Source organism: Lonchura striata, chromosome 1 (assembly GCF_050655825.1).
Source record: "Lonchura striata isolate lonStrDom1 chromosome 1, ASM5065582v1, whole genome shotgun sequence".
Classification (NCBI taxonomy): domain Eukaryota; kingdom Metazoa; phylum Chordata; class Aves; order Passeriformes; family Estrildidae; genus Lonchura; species Lonchura striata.
In genome coordinates this window covers 16,641,132-16,655,221 of record NC_140703.1, presented here as the reverse complement: position 1 = coordinate 16,655,221, position 14,090 = coordinate 16,641,132, and the positions used below count along the sequence as shown (strand labels likewise).

At 36.6% G+C, this 14,090-nt stretch overlaps 1 protein-coding gene across 6 annotated transcripts in view; it reads left to right on the top strand.

Moving 5' to 3' along the window:
• Window positions 1-14,090, top strand: part of EPHA6 (EPH receptor A6) — a 383,007-nt gene that overhangs the window by 260,038 nt on the left and 108,879 nt on the right. The window lies entirely within an intron of this gene.

The following is a 14,090-nucleotide window of genomic DNA, read 5'->3' as shown; positions in this document are numbered from 1 at the left end:
TATGTTTGAGGAACATGCAGGAGTGGGGCCTTGTTAGAGCTTTGCAGTGACACTGAATCCTTCTGTAGGAATTCCCCCATGGGAGAGGGAACACAGCACACAGTGGATATAAACCTCACCAGCTGCACTCCAGGTTGTGCAGCTGAACTGGAAAACACTTATTCCTCCCCTTTCCATCCAAACCCAGAAAGTTAATAATCAAAAATTAATGTTCCCTAAGACCTGTATTAGGCATACCAAGCTATATTAAGTTGTTTTTGTTCTCCCACGTGGCCCAAGCACACCAGCTGGATTACATTTCCTGTTACACACAAGATAACATATAATTAGCTGAGGAAGTCTGTCTGTAAAGAGATTTTAATGGAATGTACCCAAGCAGTAACCCAGGGCATTGCAGTGAAATCTCTGAATAGAGAAACCAGAGAATATCTTTAGAATCAGGATTTGGAGGAGAGGGCTAATATTGCTTTGCTTTCTTGTCTTTTCATGAAATTTAAAGCCAAATCCCTTTGCCAAACTATTTCATTTTGTTGGGACACTGAATTTGCAGCTCACAGGCAGTTTTCACATTAAAAAATTAATCCACCTCCATAGGACAGTGAGTGGACAGGATATGTAGGATATCAGCTATTACTTTTCCTTCATCTCAGTATTATTTAGAGTTGAATTAATAAATAGAAGTGAGAGAATATCTGAACAGTAGAAGCAAGGGGGAAATTAGTTTTCCAATGAGATTTGAAAAAGAGATGAAGAGCTGATGAGGGAGAGAGATAAAGTACCAGATTTAAAGAATTAGAAAGCTGCATGACCTTATTATTTTTGCTATCAGTCTACAGCTGTCTTCACTTAACTTATACAAGAAATGATGCTCAGTACTAAAATCTAATATTAAACCAAAGACTGCTATTTCTTTGAGTAATCATTAATATGAATTAAAATGAGGCATCCTGAATTTGAGTGACAGACTTTTAGGTAAATTACATTGTAAGAATAATGAGAAATTTCTCAGTGAATAATGTTTTGAATGACAGAATTATTTTTGTAAGAATTAATATAGAAAATTATAAACACCATGAGACTCATCCCAGTTTAGACAACACTAGATATTCTTCTGTGTCTTCTCCAGCTAAGGAGATATTGCATTATGATCTTCTCACATTAATTAACCTGACCATGCTTGAGTATGGGCTGGAATCGGCCTCAGTGAACAGGAGTCACATGTGTTCCCATTAGATAAAATGGGAACATTTCTCATAAGAAGCCACCTCATGTAGATCAGATTCAGTCCTCAGAAATTCTGGGTGGAATTTTGGAATCATGCAGTAAAATCAGCCATTTCTCTTGTAAAACCCTCTGCCTTTCTGTGAGATCTGCATGGAGTTCATTGATTCTCAACCTCCCTACTACTTAAACAGCCAAACCTCTCCATTCTCTCCCCCTCTTTAGTCACCATTTTGCACAATGTTTAACTAAGTTAGAAGGAACACATTTTTCAGACATGGCTGTTACAACTGCCCTATTTCCTTTAAGCACCAGCTGTCACTTTTTTGGTTCATATTTTTCTTTTACGGTCCATTTTTATATCCTGCAGAACAATGTATGCAGCAGCTCGCAGCGGTATGAGGCTGAAGGAAGCCTGGGGGCTGTGTGACATTATCCATGGGCAGAGGTGTTTGGTTCTGGTGTGGTTCTTTCTCTGGGCATATTCCTTTATTGTTGCTATCCCTGCTGCTAAATTTTCAAGTCAACATCAGTGATGAGGTTGGGGAACAGGTACAGACTGACAACAGGAGGGGTAAGCATCTGAGCACTTCAGGTATCTGGCCATTTATTGAGTATACACAGTATAAAAAGCTGTTTGCTTCAAAAGATCAGCTGGGAAATTTTTAACTTCATGCTAATAATTTTTTAATAAGTTTTCTTCTGTAATATTTTTCAAATTATTCAAATCATTTAAGGCAATCTGCTGCCTGCAAGTAAAATGTTTCTGTTATGGCTGGAATCAAGAAACATAGGACTCATGCAAAAATGCATTTTCATTACATTTTCAACAATTCTCATCAAAAGAAAAGTGCTGAGTACTTGGGATGTACAAGAGCTTTTGAACAGTAGTTTTAGGCTGCTCTTAGTGTTTGTTCATAGCATGTCACAGGGAGGCACCAGGGCACTGAGCAGCACCTCAGGCATTCTCGGCCCTTTGTAGCTCCTGGGAAACGAACCATGTCTGCTGCATGTTTTTAAAAAATAATCACTACAAATGTGCTTTGGGATATAATCATTAAAATGAAATCTCCTAGCTTATTTTAGCATAGTAAGTGGTGTTAAACAAGCTTCTCAGTTTTTCTGTTCTGCTGTTATTAACCCAGTTTCCCGAAGGGAAAAAAAGTAAAAGCCTCAGATTCTAAAAAGAGGAAAAAAAATAGGTCTCAGAACTGTTGAAAATGAGAGTGACTAATTACCAGACTCTCTGACCAGATATAATTTTTGCCTTGCAGGAAAGAACCTAAGGACCTTGCAGCAGCCATTATGAATGACACCAATGTGATTACTATTAGGAGAAAAAGAAATCTGGCATCTAAATATCAATTACAGGCAGCAAAGGTTTTATCAAAGAAATTCTAAGCTAGACCTCTATTAGATGCCTGGTTTGGCTTGTCTACTAATCATTGTTGTCAATTATTTAGAAACAGCTTCTGAACTTTTTTATTTAATAATAGCCTATAGAGGCATTGCTGTTGTTCCTGCTGAACCAAAAACTCTCAATGAGAAGAATAATGCTGTTCAAGCAAGGCTGGTGGATTTGATACTAAAAAAAACCCCATACTTAAGTCTCTGCTGATCTTGTGTTCTTGCCTGTAGCCAATACCATTTTATCCAAGGAAAATTACATGTACAGTGCTTATTACAGTAACTGCTAGAAGAGCTGCACAAATGCAGAAAAAGTGTATTAATGGTTTTGTATAAGTGGTTTTCAAATGCTTTCAAGGACATAGGAATAAGCATAGGAGGTATGCAAACTATTACAAGACACAAAACACAAGTAGTTCCATACTTCAAATAAAGCTAAGAAAGTTCAATCCATTGATGACAAAGATTGGTTGATAATAAAAGTAATTAATAAATTTTTTCCTGTCCACTAACGTATTTGAACCTCAGGAAAAATAGTTTTCAAAATTGTGCACTGCCACAGCAATACTAATACTACTACTACTACTACTACTACTACTACTAATAATAATAATAATAATAATAATGATAATGTTAACCTCAGGAACCAGTGTTAATCTAAAGTATGTGTTTAGGTGGGGTCAAAAATCAGAAGCAGCTGATTTATAGAGCAGAAAGCTTCAGCTAAGGACAACATTTAGATGATTGTGATTAACATACTGTAAAAAAAAGAAATGTTTTCTTGTCAGAGATAATGTATCAGTTGCACAAAAGGAAGTGGTAAGGAGTTTAACATGTTTAATCCTGAATTAACAAAGTAGAGAATGTACTCCCAAAGCATTTTATTTTTGTTGTTTCTGTTATTATGAACTACCTGTGGTGTGTTCACCTTTGAATTTAGGTGCAGTAAGTTTTAGTTGCATATGATAATAGAGTTGGATTTCCTCAGATACTTTAATACAAATTGAGAAGTCAAACTTTGGGATTGAAAATCTGACAGATTTTTACAAGAAAGAATGGTGAGTTTTGTGAGCAATGACCTAAATATAACAAGCATGCCTGCCAAAAAATGGTCGTCTAAATGAAAGTGATTTCCTTATTTGTAAATTCAATACAATGTCTACGTCTCCATTTCTCTAAAACCAGTCAGAACGTTTCCCTTAGACCCTCTTAAAATACAAAGTAACTTAAAAATTCCAAAAAGTCATCTTTGAGCACAAACTCTTAAAAACTGAAACTAGCACAGTTTTTCATAATATACAAATGACTTACTGTTCATAAATTGTTGATTTGCAGCCATAAAGGTGGATTCAGAGATTAAATCAAGATACGTACCTTGAGACATGAATTTATATCTTTGTCTAAATGAAGGAGTTTTCAGATATCATTTCATTTACAGTTTCTTCCCGCAATATTCAATGTAATCAAGAGATACCCGGAGAGGTACAGAGGTATGCATCATTTTGGAGAGTAAAACAAAAAAAGTTCCTTTTTTTCTCTCACTTTTTCTAAGACTGCATTTCAGTTGTACTTTAAGCACAGAAAAGGACAGGATATTAATTTTCCTCTTTGAATGTCTCTTTTTCACATTAAATGAAGCCAATGACTATGTAATATTAGCAATATCTTTTTTATTAAGTAGCAAAAAGTCCCCAAAGCATCATTCTGGAAGAAGGGAGAAATATCCAAAGGGAAAAAGGAAGCTCCTCTAGGGAGAGCCCTTCTATCTTAGTGCACTAAACTACTGCTTTCCTGTTTAATATCAGTATAATCACTTTACTGTGTATTAAATAAAAGGTGTGTGTTTGGCATGGGGATGTGGTTGTTGGAATCAAAATTAACATTAGAGGAGCTTTCAATTTAAATTAATAATTTCATCAGCCAACTTGAATTCATAAAAATTGTACCTCATTCAGTAACTCCGATGAAGTTTTGCTACGTTTGCACCCGAATAAACTCAAAAATGTTTATTTGATTGGAACAAGTAAAATCTTACAATTCTCTCTTTTCTTTTGAGTTTTTTAATGTATTTGCATTAATAGTTTCAAAGTGCCCTTTCTTGATGTGCTTGTTGGGATGGCTGAGTTAACCAGCTATTACTATGTACTCCTTACCGAGCTGTTAATAGCTTTAGAGTCTTTTGCAGGAATTCACCTGCTGCTCATAAACACATTTATGTTGCTCTAGGAACTTCACCAGGTTGATGCATCTTGTATGTGCAATGACCTTGCACAAACTATCTGGTTTTCATGCATATACAAGTATTCATATTATATTAACAAAATTCTTCAGTGGCTGGAGCAGCTCTTTTTGAAAAGGTATTGACATCTGTCTGTGAATTTTGTTAACATTTTTTCTTTTCTTGTTGTTTTTACCATCCCCAGAAATTATATTTCTGCTCAAGTTAGCTACATCAGAAATGGGCACTTCCCAAAAAATATTAGCAAAAACTTGCTGTGTCAGTTTTGAAAGTGCAAAATCAGCTTTTTGATTTACTTGCTAGTTTGTTTACTTTGCCCTTGAAATTCATGTTCAATTAATTGGAAAAAAAGATTGCTGTTTTTGCTTTACACCCCATTAACTCACCGAGGTGTTTGAAGAAAACATAAACTTGAGGAATATACTGTTTGTTGTTGATGTATTGCCAAGTTGTGCACTACAGTCATGACACCAGAGGTGAAATCAGCACTTCTGAGTTAGCATTACAAGATAGATCTTTGCTGTTTACCTGCAATGAAACACAAAAAGATGCTTGCACGTGCTCACAAATACACAAAAAATGTGATATTTCAGTAACTTTTCAGCAACTATTATATGTTTATATCTGAAGAGGCTTGCATAATGAAAAACAATACTAAGTCTCTTTATAGAGATGAACATGTTCCCTCTTGCCTCTGATTTATTATTTGTATTGCACTGATTAAAGTCAAACATTAGTTAGTGTCAGACTTTGCATTTTAGGGCCAAAATCCTTCCTCCAAAATTGATTTTTGTTGGATGGTTGAAATATGTCTTAATATTGTCAACATTATTCTATGCTTATAAATCCAAATTTTCTTTGAAAATTGAAGTTTTTGTCCCAAAGACATGTATTCACAGTTAGCATATGAAAGACTTGTCACATTTAACATTCATATGGTCTGAAATGAATCTAAATGATTTCTGTCTTTTTTTTTTTTCCAGAATAGAAAATCTGAATAGCAATCTGAATCAATTCAGTCTATAAAAGTAGATATTTTGCTTACTTAAATAGAAGTGATAGCTTTATTAATACCACTGAATTTGTTTTCAAGCTGCTGTATATCAATAAGGATCTTTTCTGGATTTGCCAGGCAGGGAACATTCCGTAGCAAATGAAAAGAGAAAATTCTGCATTAGTCTGCTCGTCTAATATTAAAAGTTATTTATGTAGAACATTCAAACTAAGCTGAAACCAATCTTAAAATAAGCCCAGGGAGTCTGTCTGTCTTAACATCCTAAAAGGCTGCAACACATCTTAGAAAGGAGTTGGAAAGGCATGATTCCACAAGAGGTTTTTAGTACAGAATGTGGTTTTAGTGCAGAATGTGGTTTTTACGAGGGTGTTTGTGGAGCTGCAAACATCCCACAGCAGTTAAAATTTCCCAGCAAGGTGTTACAAGCCTGACAAAATATTCAGCCCTGAAAGGAAGCCCTAATCCAAATCCTGGCCCTATCTGCCTGTGAATATTGTAGGGATTCTGAAGTTAAGTGAATTAAGGCAATTTGTCAGCAGCACTATTAGAGCTGAATTCTGCATAGCTGACTCAGTGCCTTACTGTATTTCTGGGTTGATGGAATCACTTGATTTTCACCGCTTTGAACATGTGTTCTGGGTTGCTGGAATTTTTGGGGGGAGGGGGAAGGGTTGTTAGGGGGTTTATTTTGTTTATTTTGTAGGGTTTTTCTGCTGGGGGGGTTGTCAAAGTAGAGCACTGTCTGCTCTGTACTGTAACACACCACCTCGCTGTAAAAGTCTTCTGAAGAATTGGATTGCTCTTGTGTTGAAATTCCACTTCCCTTGTAAGGTGCTTCTCTGCATTTAAGTTGCCTTCACACTTGAGTAGGAAATAGAATCACCACACTTTTGATTCTGCCACGAAGGGACCCAGCAGTTCTGGTAATGCTGGCTGTGAGAAGATTGCCTCCCCCATGGCTCAGCAACTTGGAGACCTTCAGGTGTTTGCACTGTGACTTTTTTCACATCACACAAGTTCTCCCTTTTTGTTATCTTTCTTCCAGGGTATTGCATTTTCAATTTAAATATTTCATTATCCAGTGACCTACTTCCCATCTCTAACTAGAAGTACTATGATCTACACAGATATTTTGAAATTAGCTGAACATATTACTGATACTGATTATTATTCACTATTTCTGGTAGACAAGAAAATAAAGTATATTCAATAAAATAGTCAGAAAGTGGATTAAAAAAAAAAAAAAAAAAGCCCCACAGTATTTTTTAAGCACAGTTTGTAATTAAACTTCTTGCCTAGGGATGTTTTGGGGGCCACAAGCAAAATTGATTGAAGGAATAATTACAGAAATTCCTGGAAGAAAAGTCCATGAGCTGTAAAACACAATGAAGCAAATTTACTTAATTCAGAAAGCCACTAATCTGCAGATTGCTGGGATCTGGGGGAGTGTTAAGGGTAAGAATGGAGAGAAGGAACCTGCAGTGGGACCAGAACCTCATTCAGAATTGTGAACCATGAACGTCATACACTGAAGGAATGACTTGGGAATCAGCCCACTTTATATCCATAGTTCTCTGGGCTTGTTTCACAGCAAAGAAAATCACAGAAGCCTTCCAATCTTCAAATTTTCAGGCTTGCTTCTGTTTCCTGTTGCACTGTTTTTGTCAGCAGGTAAATTGCTTCATTATGGAGTAAACATTAGCATTAGGTATCCCAGGAGAAACTCTGCTTTACTGTCCTAAGGTGAATTTTGAGTACTACTTGAGTTCAGTTTTTTACATTAGAAATTTAGGTAGTGCTCGCAGTAGCTTCCTGCTTCTTTCCAACTGGAAAAGAAACTTAAAATGAGGGAAAAGATAAGAAAAATCTTCGAGGCAGCTGGAGAGGCTGGCACTTTTATATGCAGAAGTTAGAGAGACTTCTGGAGGTCCTGGTGCAGAGGTTTTCACTGGTAAATATTTTTAATTAGCAAACAACCATTATCAGGGTAGCTTATTATTGCCAGAAAGATGGGATTTAATATATCTGTGCTGATCTGACAACCCAGGCCATGTTCTCCAGCTACCTTTGTTACATGCTGGATTGCACCCTGCTCCATCCCTAACTTAAGGCACAGGCCTGGTTTTATTTCATTTTTATCTCCTTGTCAGGACAATCAGCTCTGTCCTGTCTGCTGCCTTCACACCTGGCAGTCCCCCCTGGCCCAGTGTGTGAACCACACAGCTTTTGCTCTGCCCAGCCCTCACCTCTCTGTGCTGGTGGGAATTTAACACTGTTTTAGAGCCTCCCTATCCTCATCTCTCTCCTCATCTAATTTTCTGCTTTTCATGGTTCGCCTCACATCAACTCACTTCTGCCTTTCGAAGTATATAATCCAATTAAAATGCATTTTGTCTGGGGTTTGACCTTTCTGTATTTTCTTTATGATTGGTTATCTGTTCTTCCCCTTTTCACATTGACAGCTTCACTTTGTATATGAAAAAAGTGATGAGGTGACTGGCAGGCAATCAAAATACGAAATATTGCAAGGCCTAACAGGTAAAGGACACTTGAGTGTTTCAGCTCCCAGACTGTTACATCTCAGGTTAATCAGGAGGGAAGGGACAGGGTTACAACCTGCAGGAGCTGATGCCTCTAAGTGCTGCAGATTTCTCCTCTGAAGCAAACACTGGAGCCATTGGCAATTTTCTCTCTGGTCCTGCTTTCTTGCTGCCACAGTTTTCTACTTAGTTTAGATTGGTCCTCAGATATTTGCAATCACTTTTCTAAATTTCCTTAAAGTTGGTGGTTCAGCTGAAAGCCAGAGATACAGGGGTTTTTAGAAAGAGCATTTTTAAAGAATCTTAATGGTATCTTCTACTTTTAGCTCTCTTATTGTAATATTTCCTACCATTCTATGTTACATTAAAAATTTACCTAATCCCGTTGATCAGATTTTAATCAGTAATTAATTAATGTTAGAAGCACATTTTTTAACATGTCTTTTCTAAAATCTTCAGCCAGCATTCCTCTTAATTGATGTACTGTAGGTCAAAATAATTTTCTAGGAGAAAATCACACACAAAATTAGTAAATATAAAGAAACTTTCAAAGTCAGACACCAAGTTCCACAGGTGTAGTTAATTTTATTGCTTTCAGTGTAATTAGTCCTCACCTACAACAATCTATGTAAGGTGACAAAGGTGCTATGACTAGAGGCAACAGGCATTCAGAAATTGTATTATGAAAATATTTTCTTATAAAGAAAGAAAATACTTTTTGAGAATCATTGGGGGAAAACTAGTTGTGAGAGGGATATAATTTCTATAAATCAAAGGCAGTTTCCATAAATTAGAGCTATGGAGACTCTGGGTTTTTTTTGACCACAGAGTAAAAGTATAGACTCCATAGTTTGATGTTATTTGTCTTTAATAGCTTCTATTTTAACTGATTAATCAGTTAATGACTATACCTAACAATTAATGACTGTGTTATCTTAATGGGTAGCACAGCATTAAAGTTCAGGTGAATAAGGAGTGCCAGCATAGCTGATCCCATGGGAAAAGTCAGGAAGAATTTGGAGATTTCATTGCACGGTGGACTAGAGCTAAGATCAGTAAACATTACTGTCTTCCAGAATCATGGTCAGTCCTTTAAAATAATGATGCTTCCTCTGTAAGGTCACATTGTGTGTGTTCCTCAGACTGATGTATCTAGGAAAGAGGAAAGATGTGACCAAATGGTCTCATAAAAAATTCTTTTTTATTATTGGTGCTTTTATTTAAACATTTATGGTGCCTGAATCATGAAACTCTAAATCTTCTTTACTTTAATGTGGTACTTACTCAGCTTTGACATTGTGCTTCAGTGTACAGGATAAAGACCTGGTCCCTGTGGTATATAGATTTAATCTCTATTAGTTCCTCTTTCAGTTAAATAACAGCACTCTGAAAAGGCCAGGCAGGATTATGTGGCTTAATACAGAATTTTCATGTTGCAGGACAATAGATACAGACTAGAAAATGTGTTTGCAAACAGCTGATAGTAAATTCAGTTACTCTCCCTGGATTCTTTCTGCACACACAGTCTTGAAAGCTGTGGGTACAATAAGTCTCTTTTAGCTGGCAGAGGATGGAAATCCCTCTCCCTAGGGTCAGTTTAAGAAGACTTTTGTTACTTGTGACACTCAATGAGCTGAATACCTTCTTTGTCATTCATAAAACAAGCTAGACTAAGAGTATATAGCTCCCATTATGTATTCTAAATTATAGCAAATTATATTTGGTTATCTTTTTAAATTGCTAGACTAAAGACTTATACTATTTTTATTAGAGCCATGTCTCTTTCAGCCACTCAAATATTAATGGTGACAAATCTTGTATGCCTGAAAGTGCCAGGATTTTATCAGTGCTTTACTGGTAAAGTTAATCTTTTAAAGGTTATTTCAGCACTACAAGCAAACTTCGGCATTTCAGCTTTAATTTCTATTGATTTTTTTTTGCACTAAAGTTTTTGAGATAAATAATCTTTTTTTCACCTATAACATCAGTATGTGAATTCTTTGATTGCCATAGGTGTCTAAAGTGATTAAAGATCATCACATTTTGGTTTCCTTTATCAATATTTTTCATATACGTGTCCACAAAGCCTTCATTTCTGTGCTCTTTTCCTCTGCATTAAGGTGGGGATAACATTAGAGAGTAATTTGTTCCCACAGGTGTGGCATGTAAAAATTTATTTATTTAATATAGTTATCTATTTAGAGTTATCTATTTATTTTAAACTGTTAATGTTATTGGGGGAATCCCCTTTCTTTTAAGTATATGAGAAAAATGGTGCTAATCGTCACAATAATAGAACATCTGGATATTGACTGCTACTCTGCTGCACTGCAGAAGCAGAAAGCATTTCATTAATATTTATCCTGTGATGGTGCTACTCCATTAAATGAGGTTGTCTAGTCCTAGACCATTAGCACCATTGTGCCTTCCACTCAGCCAGTCTATCTCTTTAGATATGAAGAAAAGGCCTTATCCATAAAGCCAAGTATAAAATTAGGGTAAATACAGATTCAGATAGGCAGAGGTGGCTGCAGGAAATAATTTGATTCTGAAAGGTTTTCCTGTTCATGCACAGAGCAAACTGTCATGGATTTGTGAACACTGTCCCTCATAATCAGAACTGAATCCATTTACAAGAAGAATCACACAAACAATAAGAAAAATACAATTTCCTTAGAAACAGAGATAGCATTTTCAAAGTTCATAATATAATTCTGTTTAACTTAGCTAGGTAGTCGTAGACTTAGTATTACATTGTGTAATAATATTGGCATAGCTTGCATTTGGGTTATATTTATGTTTTAATTACAGATTTTCACCAGGATAAATTTACAGTGGGTTATAGAAAAGGTCTTATGAATTTTCTCATATCAGATTGTGTCTTGTAGTTATATATTATAGTAGATAGACTCCTTTAACTCATATTTAACCCCTCAGCCCCTGTGTTCTCAAAACTGTTTCTTGTAAGTTCTTTGCCATCTTAAGATCACAAATGCTGCTCTGGTACTGATGTAAAGCATCAGAGCATTTCTTGTGTGTCCCTTTTCTTTTTGTGAGCAATGAACCATACATAGTGGCCAACTGTATATTATCTTACTTCTTCTGTGCCATGGGAGGTACAGCCATAGCAGTTAAACTTATGTTTTATTTTGCAGGTTTTGCAGTCTGTGGTTATCAAGTACAGAATAAATGTAGTCCTTGGCCTTTCCCATTGATTCTGGCCCTGTCACTGTCTAGGTCAGAAATCTATCACCAGAGATAGATCCTTCTAGCACACAAAATCATGCTTCCTTTTGATGGAAAATAGGCTGCATTATACGTGAGTTGATACATATCTATATCCTGCCACAGTATGAAAGCTGGATCTGGGAAAAGCATGCACTAACATCCAAGAAGTACGTGTAGGTCCTTCAGTTTAAAATTGACTTTTTGAACACATAATCCCTGCAAAAGTGAGTGCATATGGTCTATTTGCAAGAATAATACAAAGCATCCCATACTTCTTTGCAGACTAGAATTGTATTTTTTTGTTCTGAGTCCATCTTCTGCCTTCCTGGAAAATTTCATGGCAGAAGGAGTGGCCAGCCTTGGATCTCTGTGGAAAGCTTTGGCTTTCCAGGCAGGCTGCAGATCAGTTGTCAAGAGAATGGAGTAATGGCAAAGCATCCACTCTTAGGAGAATTCTCTGTATGAATCCAGTCCTAAAAGGCTGAATTCTTTGGGCAAAACACTCCAGCCCTGGGAAGGTTCTGACTATGAATCATTTTGTCTTGAGTTTGAGCAACTTTTTCCTCAAGCTCCTGAAGCTTGTTCTCAGACCAAGGTTTTCCACTATTTCCCGTGCAGTAACAAATCTTGCCCCCTTCCCCATATGACAGCTCTATGACTTTTCAGGTTGTGTACCCCCAGACATCATTTTTCAGTCTGTGGGATGGATGGCATGAGAGGCTACAGAAAGAAAGGACAGGGGAGGGCATGGAGAAGGGACCCTTCAGGGCTTCCTGCAGGCAAACCCAGGCAGGTGGTGAGGAACCAACAAGCCAGACAACCTCTGGAGGTAGCCCAAATACCTTCCAGAAGGGACAGGCAGAGATGGCTGTCCCTCAGGAGGGTGAAGGACCCATTTAGTTGATGAAACATCATCATCACAGCCCTTGTCACGCTCATCATCACTAACCAACTACAAATAATGAGTTATATTTGCTGCTTGCCTGTCCACACCCCTGGCTATGGAGGCAGCATATCCCAAATGTGTGTTTTACACAAGCAGTACTTAGCCTATAACAACATATAATTGATTGTTTCTTTTCCAAAAGTCATTTTGGAAACAATTTGGAAAAGAAACAAGCTTTCTCCAATTCTTTTCCAAAAGTCATTCCCACTTTTTGCTGCTGCTGGGTTTTTTTTGTTGTTTTTTGTTTTTTTTTCCTGCAGGCTTCAGGGAGTAAATCTTGTCACTGGATCTTGGGGAATCTCCACTGATTTTTTTTTTAAAAAACTTCACTTTCCATCCTTCTCTTAAAGACCCTATTTCTTTTTACAATTCCATCAGTTTTTTTCTGCAGTCTCTCCAGTAGGTCAGGAGAAGCAGTACATTATTAAATGCTAGGACTTGATTTCAAGCAGTAAGATAGTCTAGGGAAAAGATATAGCTTGCAACTATTATATTGTACAGTGAAATTCCTTAGGTGCTGGTCTCTTTCTTGGCTTACAGAGTCTAAATAAAAATTTCCAGAACATTCCAGAGTATAAAGTCTCTGCCCATCTATGGGCCATGACAGAGCACTTTGAATCATGCTAATACATGTATAAATCAAGCCTTTGCTGTTTACATAATCTGCAGTGAACATTTCCAAGATGTTTCCTTCACAGGAAGTCATATAAGCGTAATCAGAAAAAAAAAAAACACCTATCACTCAAACAAGTAGGCTTTCTGCAAGAAGAAAATAGGTTGTTTCTGAAATGCATTAAAGTATGTCTAAAATCCACTATCCCTCTTCAAAGTGAAGCTACAACATTTCAAGTAATTGGGAGAAGTCTTATATTTAAAGAAGTAATTAGATGGTGTATTAATTATAGTCTACATCCACAAGATTACATGTACATTTTATCCTACTGTTTCAATTTAAATACCTACTTCTCACGGCTTCAAATTTTGGTAACAGACTATAGAAAAAATCAATACTTCCTCTTACTGTAGTTTCTCAAATTATTTCCACTGTTTGAAGCACAAGTTAAATGCAGTTATTTTTAATATTGATCATTGTTGACTTCCTTCCCTTAGCACCATCTTGAGATTGCTTCTGTGTGCTTGTTTTTTAATCTGGTTTTCTCAGCCATCTCCCTGTATTCCTACTGGGGGAATACCTGATCCACCTGCTGCCCTATGCTAATGTGATTTGTTACACATGGCTGAAGTTAACTCAGAGTGTTTTATAAATATTGTCTGTTTTATAAAAAACTGTAAGCACATTGCTGATAAGAGGTTAAAAGTCCAACAGAATCTGACTGAAATGTAATCCTCTCCTGGTTATATCTCTTCTGTGAACTGGATTTCCTTCTGAAGAGGCTGGAAGCACCCTTTGAATAATTTACACCTGCTCTAATATCACTGCATGGTATAATAAACCTATATGGTGCCCTGTGGGGTCACAGTTGGACTGTTAAG